The sequence below is a fragment of the Chrysochloris asiatica genome, unplaced genomic scaffold (assembly GCF_000296735.1).
Source record: "Chrysochloris asiatica unplaced genomic scaffold, ChrAsi1.0 scaffold00273, whole genome shotgun sequence".
Lineage (NCBI taxonomy): Eukaryota > Metazoa > Chordata > Mammalia > Afrosoricida > Chrysochloridae > Chrysochloris > Chrysochloris asiatica.
Window position 1 is genome coordinate 1,919,876 of NW_006408791.1, and position 10,481 is coordinate 1,930,356.

Below are 10,481 nucleotides of genomic sequence, written 5' to 3' on the forward strand. Positions count from 1 at the left end.
AATTTCCCATCTCTGGAGATCTGGATGTGGTTCAGGCTTCTACCTATAAGCTTATGTATTGCAGAGGCTCCACAGGAAGCCTCCTTTACTGAGCACGTTGTAGCCCTATTTTAGGTATTCCAATCAGTTATAGGCAGAAGACGGACTTACAAATTTCTATGGTGATGTTTCTGGCTATTCCTTTCTCTCCCACTTCAGTGTCTATTTTATAATATAATGCAAGGAAAACCAAGATTCAAAAGACAGCCAAGCATCTTAACATTATTCCTCCCTTTTCCCTATTCCAACCTTCAGGGGCATTTTTTTAAAAAAGGTTTTATTGTGAATTATGTGATAGTTTACTAATTTACATAGGAGAACACTAGCTTTACATTCATCCAGTTGTTTATCATTACATTGCCATGGTTACAGTCCCCTCCATGCATCATCAAACAACCAAAGGGTATACCTTGCAAGCCTGCCCCTGGGTCATCAGCACACAGTCCCTCTCCCTCTCTGGGTCTAGAGTTCCCAGCCACTCCATCTCTCCACATCATCATCTCTGCCTCCATCTCTGACATCACTGTTTCTCTGGGTAGGGTCTCGCACTCTGTTCTTGTCCCTTCGTGGTCCTAGGGACCTCTGCTCCTGGACTGGAAAGTCAACCACTCTCCTCCTGTTGCTACAAAACATCTACCTTTACATTTCCAACCCTCAAAGTCAGTCCTGATAGTAATTATTCACTGTTGTACCACATGCGTGCTATCCCCATCTCCTTTCATCAGTCCCGCCCAGACAGATTGGATTCTACTCAGTGGAGATTCTGCCTTCCTCCATGCCCTCAGGATCTAGGTTCTCTTTTGAAAGCTTGTAAGCCATTCACTTCTTGCCTTTATAGCCTCCCATTTTGGGTAGCCAGTGTGCAAGTTGCCCATCTCTGTCTACCCTGGGTATCGAGGGGGTGGCAATGATCCTCGCTGTAAAGATTTGTTCCCTCTTTTGAGCTACTGCATCCATAGATGTAGGTCAAGTTCATCAACTTGTATCTGATTACTCTTTTTTTCCTCTTCTTTCTTCTAGTTGAGTTCTGATCATCCGGACATTGAAGCCAGGTCAAGTGGATATTATCTTCTCGTGTGGGTGTTCTTGTGCAAATGCCCTCTCTTATCAGCTGGATGCTTCATTCTCCACTCTAGTTCTCTGTTGCTATGTCACTGACTCTGGGCCCAGGAGTCCCCAGGTCTTGCCATACTCCTGGCCAACCAGGTCTCCACCTGGGTTCACAGGTGTCTATTGAACATTATAGGGCTTAGCTCGCAGCTTCAATGCTGTTTTTCCCTCACATCCCCTTATCAGTGACCAACATGATCATCAGTCAGAGCACATGTCTGTTCATGTATTCCCATGGTGTTTTGGTCTTGGAAGGGGGTTTGCCCTGAGGGGACCCTACTGCTTGCCTTGGTGTCTTCTGGGAGAGCAACTTGCTTGTTCTTTTGAGTTGGACTGCCATTATTGTTTTTTTTATTTTTCCTGTTGGGCTTTCTTTCAAGAAATATCTTCTGTTCTTCTAGCCACTCCAGGGTGGTGTACTTGTCCTTTTATTTATTTATTTATTTATTTTGGTCTGCTTGTCCTTTCGAATGGAAATTTCCCACCTCAGAAGATTCTGGATGTGGTTCAGGATTTCACCTATGGTCTTATGCAATGCAGTGGCTCCACAGGAAGCCTACTTCACTGGGCACGTTGTAGCCCCATTTTAGGTATTCCAATCAGTTATAGGCAGAAGACGGACTTACAAGCTTTCTATGGTGATATTCCTGGCTATTCCTATCTCTCCCCCTCAAGTGTCTATTTTATAATGGTAGGCAAGGGAAACCAAGATTCAGAAGACAGCCAAGCATCTTAACATTATTTCTCCCGTTATGCCCATTCCAACCATGCCTCAATCCATGTATCCCAGAGCCCTGTTTTTCCAAGGTTGTGTATACATCACTATTTACCTTTGTCCCACTTAGCCCATGCAAACCTGCCTAATTGTTCTCCCATCCGCCTTGTTCTTTCATTCCCTTCTTGTACCCTTCCCCAGCACCCAAACTATCCTTATCCTGTGTCTGTTTCCTACTTTGTCCTCCACCCATGGGGCATTCTTAACTTCCAGTTTAATGGAATCAGTATTTTGTCTCCAGGTAGGAGTATTCCTCCCTTCAGAACAAAAACGTCCAAATGTGAAGAGCATAGGGCTACAGGGACAGGAAGCAAGCATTTTAAGTGGGTCACTAGGAGTAATAGTGAGTGGTGCCACTCCCATTTCCACCCCTTTGTTCCTGGAAATTGGGAAACAGCACCATATATTGGATGCTGGTTTAGAGCATATACAGCCTCCTGGAGAACTTTCCCCAACTCTGCAAGGTATTGCTTTCTAGCTGGCACCATAATTGTGCCCTTAGAAGACCTTTCCATTTTTCAGTCAAGCCAGCTGCTTCAGAATGATGAGGGATGTGATAAGACAGGTGAATTCCGTGAGCATGGGTCCATTGCGGCATTTCATTTGCTGTAAAGTGGGTCCCTTGATCTGAGGCAATGCTGTTTGGGATATCATGATGTGATAAGGTATTCTGTAAGACTAAGGGGGTAGTTCTGACAGAAGAATTTCTTGCAGGGAAGGCAGATTTATATCCAGAGTATCTGTTTCTGTAAGAACAAAACACTGTTCTTTCCATGATGGATGTGGTTCACTGTAATCAACCTGCCATCAGGTAGCTGGCTGATCTCCATGAGGAATGGTCACATACCTGGGACTCAGTGTTGGTTTCTGCTGCTGGTAGATTGGTATTCAGCAATGGCCATAACCAAGTCACCAAGGGGTGAATGGAAATCATGCTGCTGAGCCCATCCATAACCTTCATCTCTTCCACCATGGCTACTTTGTTATGAGCCCATTGGGCAATGACAGGAGTGTCTGGAAAACATGATTAGTTTACTTAGAACATGCCACCTTGCCCACTTGGTTATTTAAAATGCTCCTTTGCCGAGGCAACCCTTTGGTGCATATTCACATGAGACACAAATATTTACTTATTTGGTCCATTCTGAGAGGTCTATCCACCACATATTTAATTCCCACGCTTCCTTGTCACCAATTTTCCAATCATGTTCCTTCCAAATCTTTGCCCATCCAGTCAAAGCATTGGTAACAGCTTGTGAGTAAGTATAGAATTGCATATATGGCCATTTCTCCTCCCAAGAAAAATGAGTAACCAGATACACTGCTTGAAGTTCTGCCTATTGGGAGAATTTTCCTTCACCACTTTCCTTCTGGGTAGTCCTAGAAAAGGTGCTGCTGTTGTCCACTTTTGAGTGGTACCTGCATATTGTGCAGATGTAAACCAAGCATGAGTTTTCTCTTCCTCAGTCAACTGATCATAAGGAACTCCCCTTGAGGCCATAGGTACAGACTGGGAGAGTGGAGATAATATGTCAGGCGTGGGGACCATGAGCATTTGGACCACTTCCTCATGCAACTTACTCATGCCTTCCGGTCCTGTTCAAGCCCAGTCTCATATATACCACTTCCATTTAATGATGGAGTGCTGCTGTGCACATCCAACTTTATGACTCTGTGGGTTAGACTACACCCAGTTCATGATGGATAGCTCCAGTTGCATGGTGACTTGGGTAGCCTATGGTTAGGCATTCAGTCTCTATTAAGGCCCAGTAACAACCCAAAAGCTGTTTCTCAAAAGGGGAATAGTTACTTGCAGAGAATGGCAGGGCTTTGCTCCAAAATCCTAAGGGTCTGCACTGTTGATTCATCAACAGGAGCCTGCCAAAGACTCCAAACTGCATCTCTGTCTGCCACTGCCCCTTCAAGTACCATTGGATCTGCTGGATCATATGGTCCAAGTGGCAGAGTGGCTTGCACAGCAGCTTGAACCTCTTGCAGAGCCTACTCTTGTCATGGGCCCTACTCGAAATTAGCACCTTTTTGAGTCACTTGATAAATAGGTTGTAGTAGCACACCCACATGAGGAATATGTTACCTCCAAAATCCAAAGAGACCTGCCAGGATTTGTGCCTACCTTTTAGTTGTAGAAGAGGCCAAGTGCAATAACTTGTCCTTCACTTTAGTTGGAATATCTGTACATGCCCCACACCATGGAACCCTTAGAAATTTCACTGAGGTAGAAGGTGTCGGAATTTTTGTTTGGGTTTATTTCCAACCCTCTAGCACACCTCTAGAATTAACCAATAATTCTAGATTCATTGATACTTCTTTCTCACTAGAAGCTTAATGTCATCAATGTAATGAACTGTCCTGAGGCAGGGAAAGAAAGATATTCAAAGTGCCAGAAGACTAAATTATGACATAGTGCTGGAGAGTTTATGTACTCATGAGGTAATATTGGAAGTGTATTGTTGGCCTTGCCAGCTGCAGGTGAACTGCTTTTGATGATCCTTAGAAACTGGCATTGAGAAAAAGGCTTGGCCAGATCAATAGCTGCATACCAGGAGATGCATTAATTTGCTCAAGTGGGAGGAAAAAAAAAAAAATATATATATATATATATATGTGTGTGTGTGTGTGTGTGTGTGTATATATGTTGTTGTTATGTGCCATGGAGTCAGTTCCAACTCATAGCGACCCTTTACAGGGTTTCTAAGGCTGTAAATCTTTACGGGAGCAGAAAGTCTCATCTTTCTCCCGTGGAACAGCTGGCAGTTTCGAACTGCTGACCCTGAGGTTAGCAGCCCAATTCATAATCACTACGCTACCAGAGCTGTATGTATATATATATATATATATATATAAAACAGCAGCTACAATAGGAGTCATGACCTGGTTAAGTTTATGATAATCCATGCCATTCTCCAAGATCCATTTGTGCTTTGCACAGGCCAAGTAGGTTATTTAAATGGGGATGTGGTGGGAATCACCAACCCTGTTTCATTCAAGTCCTTAATTGTAGCACTAATCTCTACAATGCCTCCAGGAATGTAGTATTGCTTTTGGTTTACTATCTTGCTAGGTTAAGGTAGTTCTAATGATTTCCACTTGGATTTTCCAACCATAATAGCCCTTATAACACATTTCCTTTATCCCGTGTGAGGGTATAAGGATTCTGTCAGTTTCTGAGTACATTTATTCCAGTTATGCATTCTGGAGCTGGGGAAATCACCACAGAATGAGTTTGAGGACCTACTGGACCCACAGAGAGACAGACCTTCTGTAATATCCCATTAATAATTTGACTTCCATATGGCCCCACTCTGACTAGTGGGCCACAGTGACGTTTTAGGTCTCCTGGAATTAGTGTCAATTCAGAGCCAGTGTTCAGTAATCCCTGAAAAGTCTGATTATTTCCTTTCTCTCAATGAACAGTCACTGTTGAAAAAGGCTATAGATCCCTTTGGGAAAGACTGGAGAAAAGACTAACAGCTGGCAGTATAGTGGGATCCTTCCTCAACGGGACCTGCCCACCCCTTCATTCAAGGGGTTGTGAGTCTGTAAGCTAGCTCAAGTCTGGGAATTCTTGAAATACTTATAAACTTTGGCTTTTAAAACAGTTTTTATTGTAGATATTTTCTTACAGCAATGTATTTATGCACAGACTTATATCCGTAGGCTCCTTTTTGAGAACTGGAATTGCTTGGTTAAAGGGCATCTGTAGCCTACAGTTGTTGGGCCATGTTGCCTTCCTGTCTGTTCTGTCAGCTCTTACTCCCAGATCTATGTCCCTGGATCCTGATACAGAGCCCAGATTAAGGAATGCAGTCTCCCTTTTTTGACCTTGTGGTCTTGGGTGTGGGTAGATGTACTATTGTGAACTGAGGGGCCCTTCTTAAAGAAGAGCTTCTCTGTTATGAGTACTAAGCCTGAGGCCGGAGTCTGGGGACACAGATAGAGATTAATCAGGCAGGCTTTTTGCACTGGGAGAGTGGGTACTAAGTTGAGGATGCCTGTATGCAGGTACCTCTATGATTAACTGCTCTGTAAGAAGTAATATGATAGTAATGGTACTGAGCATTGAAGAAGAACTGACATAATGCATCTTCTTGGAACTTTTCAGAGTGGTGTTTCTGCTCTTAAAGACTGAGTCAGAGGATACCCCAGACATAGGGCCTACATGTGTAAGGTATGGTGTTTTCAGGTTACAGTTGTGTAGGGCTTGCTGGAGAGAAGAGGAGTCAATGATTGGTAGTGATTTCATAAGGAATTTGGCAGTAACACAAACATGTTGATGAAGGGAACTATGGTATCATGTAAAATGGTCTAGGAAGGGAGAACTGGTTTCAGGGAAGCCAATGTAGAGACAACAGACATAACTGGGAGGTTTGGGTAGACTGCCACAGTAAAGTGAGTATCACACTATAAAGCAAGTCACATGTATATTGTGGCTTCCCAATGCATATAAACATTATATCTATAATATACTGTAGCCTATTATGAAAGCCCAGTGTCGTGATGTTAATCTCAAGATCAGCAGTTCAAATCCACCAGCCACTCTGGAAGAAAGAAGAGACTTTCTGATTCCGTAAAGATTTACAGCCTCAGAAACCCCATATAGAGTTGCTGTGAGTCAGTATCAACTCCAACTCATAGTGACCCCAAAAGAACAAACCACTACGAGTTCCGGTACCAGCCTCATAGTTGTTACACTTAAGTCCATTGCTGTTGCCACTGTGCCAATCCATCTCATTGGGGTCTTTCTGTCATTCACTGACCCTCTGCTTTACCAAGCATGATGACTGGTCCCTCTTGATAACAGTCTGACATATGAGAGTTAAAGTCTTACCATCCTGACTTCTGTACTTCTTCCAATACAAATTTGTTCTTCTGGCAGTCCATGGTGCTTTGAATATTCTTCTCTTAACACCATAACTTAGCTGCGTCAATTTTCCTTTGGTCTTCCGTATTCATTGTTCAACTTTCACATGCATATGAGACAATTGAAAATATCATGGCTTGGGTCAGGCGCACCTTCTTCAAACTAGTATCTTTGCTCCTGTGCTTTAAAGAGGTCTTGTGCAGCATATTTGCCTAATGCAGTACGTTTGATTTCTTGACTGCTTCTTCCATAAGTGTTGATTGTGGACCCATGAAGTCCTTGACAACTTTAATCTTTTCTCTCTAGATCATGATGTTGTTTATTGGTCCATTTGTGAGGATTTTTGTTTTCTTTACATTGAGGTACAACCTATACTGAAGGCTGTGGTCTTTGATCTTCATCAGTAAATATTTTAAGACCTAAGCATGCAGATTGAATAAGTATGTTGAAAGAATTCAACCCTGCTACATACCATTCCTGATTTTAAACCTGAAGTATTCCCTTGTTCTATTCAAACAACTGACTCTTGGTCTGTGTTCCTCATGAGCACAATTAGGTGATTTGGAATACCATTCTTCACAATGTTATCCATAGCTTGTCATGATCCACACCAAAAACCTTTGCATAGTCATTTAAGTACAAGGAAATCTCTTTCTGATATTCTCTACTTTCTGATGTCAGCAATGACATCTTTCGTTCCATATCCTCTTCTGAATCCAGCTTAAATTTCTGGCAATTTCCTGTTAATGCACTGTTGTAGTCATTTTTAATAATCTTTAGCAAAATTTTACTTGTACATGATATTAATGATATTGCTCAATGAGTCCTGCATTCCATTGGTTTACCTCTCTTTGGAATGGGCACAAATATAGAACTCTTCCAATTGGTTAGGTTGCTGTCTTACTAATTTGACCTAGATGACTGAGTGCCTCCAGTGTTGCACTGGTTTGTTGGGAAGATTTCAGTTGGTATCCCATCGATTCCTGGAGCCTTGTTTTATGCCAATTCCTTGTGTGCAGCTTGGATTTCTTCCTTCAGTACCATTGATTCTTGATCATATGCTACCTCTTCGAATGACTGAACATCAGTCATTTCTTTTTGGTACAGTGACTGTACATTACTTCCATCTTCTTTTGGTACTTTCTGCATCTTTCAATATTTTGCCCATAGAATTCTTTAGTATTTCAAATCAAGGTTTGAATTTTTTCTGAATTTTTTCTTCAGTTCTTTCAGCTTGAGAAATGCTGAGCATATTCTTCCTTTTTAGTATTCTAACTCCAGGTCTCTGCATATTTCATTATAATACTTGACTTTGTGTTTTTGAGCTTCCCTTTGACATTCCTTTTCAGCTCTTTTACTTCCTCATTACTTCTATTTGCTTTAGCATCTCTCCACTGGAGAGTAAGTTTCAGACCTTCTTCTAACATCCATTTTGCTCTTTTCTATCTTTCCTTTTTTTAATGGCTTTCTGTTTTTTTCCTGTATGATGTCCTTGATGTCATCCCACAACTCTTTAGGTCTTTTGTCATTAGTGTCTAATGCATCAAACTGTTCTTGAGATGTTCTCTAAATTTAGGTGGGATATGTTCAAGGTCATATTTTTGCTCTTATGGCCTTTTATAATTTTCTACAGCTTCAGCCTGAACTTGATATGAGCATTTGATGGTCTGGTTCACAGTCTGATCTTGGCCTTGTTTGGCTGATGATATTGAGGTGTTCCACTCTCTCTTCCCACAGATGTAGTCAGTTTTATTCCTGTGTATTCTATCTGTTCAGGTTCATGTGAATAGTTGCCTTTTATGTTATTTTAAAAAAAGACAATTTCAATGAATAAGTCGTTGGTCTTATCAAATTATATTATTGGATCTCCAGCATCATTTCTATCAACATTTCTATCATCTTTTCCAACTACTGAGCCTTCTTCTTTGTTTCCAACCTTTGCATTGTAATCAAGACATCTTGATTACATGTTTAATCAGTTTCAGACTGAAGAAGTTGTTGTTAAGTGCCATTGAGTCGATTCTGATTCATAGTGATCTTGTATAGGGTTTATGAGGCTGTCAGTCTATGCAGGAACAGAAAGCCGTGTCTTTCTCTTGCAGAGTAACTGGTGGGCTTGAACTGCTGACCTTGTGTTTATCCTATGGAGCGACCATGCTCCTTAAAAATTGTTTGTTGTTGTTGTTAAGTGTCACAGAGTCCGTTGTGATTCATAGCAACCCTGTTTAGGGTTTCCAAGAAGCAGCTGGTGGGTTTGAACCACTGACCTTGTAGTTTGCAGTCCACTGTTAATCCTACAGTGCCACACCAGAAGTCCCTGTGTGTGTGTGTGTGTGTGTGTGTGTGTGTGTATTCCTGATGTGGCACTGTGAGTTAATGCCCTGGACTGTAAAGTTGGTTTGAATTACAAGGTCAGCGGTTCAGTCTCACCAGTTGTTCCTTGGAAACCCTATACAGGGTTGCTATGGGTCAGAACCTACTCAACAGCACTTAACAACAACAAATATGTATGTGTATGTACATATACATATATACATGTATGTGTATGTATATATGGAGAGAGAGATATGGATATGGTGGTGGTGGTGATGTGTCATGGAGTTGGTTCTGACTCATAGCGACCCTGTACAGGGTTCCCGAAGCTGTAAATCTCTATGGGAGCAGAAAGCCTCATCTTTCTCCCATGGAGCAGCTGGTAGTTTTGAACTGCTAACCTTGAGGTTTGCAGCCCGATTCGTAACCTGAAAAGGATTTGGAAGCCTGTTAGTTTCAGAGAAGTGAACTATCTGGAGATGCAATAACTCAGGATGGAAAATACCAGGAGAAGGAATAGATTTGGGAGGAAAGCTAAGGAGTTTCATTTTGGACTGACTTGTTGAGTTTGTGGTGACATCTAGGTAGAGGTATCGAGGAGCACAGATCTATGTGTGGTGGTTTTTTAGTAAAAACCAAGTTCTAGAGCCTCCTGTATATGTCCTTCAATGCAATGGGATCATCCTAGGGCTTGCTCTTCCCCAGCTACGTATGTACACTTGAAAAAAAAGCAAACAATGTGAGAAGGTACAAGTTTCTGCCACCTCTGACATCAATTCCACCCCCTGAGAATAAACCCTTGCCAACAGGTTTTTTATGATTTCTTCCAGAAATTTGTCTGGTAATGTGCTCATATCTACATTTATCAACTCTTAGACTCACTATACATATTTCTTCGGGCATGCACTCACTTTCCAAAATGTTTCATTTGTACACAGGCCTAGGTTGGAGGGTTCTTTGGCTCCTAGGTGCCCACAGCTCTAGTAGCCAATTCTTTCTAGAATTGCTCAGAATTATAAGATGTGTAACTTTTTGGTTCACAAGGTAAGATTATTAGAGTAATTTGAGTATTCTTTTAAATGTGAATTTTAATGAATATTTTCCTGGTTATAAAACATATATAATGGTAATTAACACATATATTTACAGAGTATGTTGTTGTTGTTAGGTGCCATCGAGTCGGGACCTACTCATAGCAACCTTATACACAGCAGAACGAAACAATTGTCCGATCCTGAGCCAACCTCACTACTGTTGCCACACTTGAGTCCATCGATGCTGCCACCTGGCCAATCCATCTCATTGGGGGTCTTCCTCTTTTTCTCTGACCCTCCATCTTACCAAACATGATATCCTTCTCCA

The 10,481-nt window shown here is 41.8% G+C and overlaps 1 protein-coding gene across 1 annotated transcript in view; it reads left to right on the plus strand.

Moving 5' to 3' along the window:
- The window catches only part of LOC102811076 (PAP-associated domain-containing protein 5-like), a 234,513-nt gene that overhangs the window by 177,789 nt on the left and 46,243 nt on the right, over nucleotides 1–10,481 (plus strand). The window lies entirely within an intron of this gene.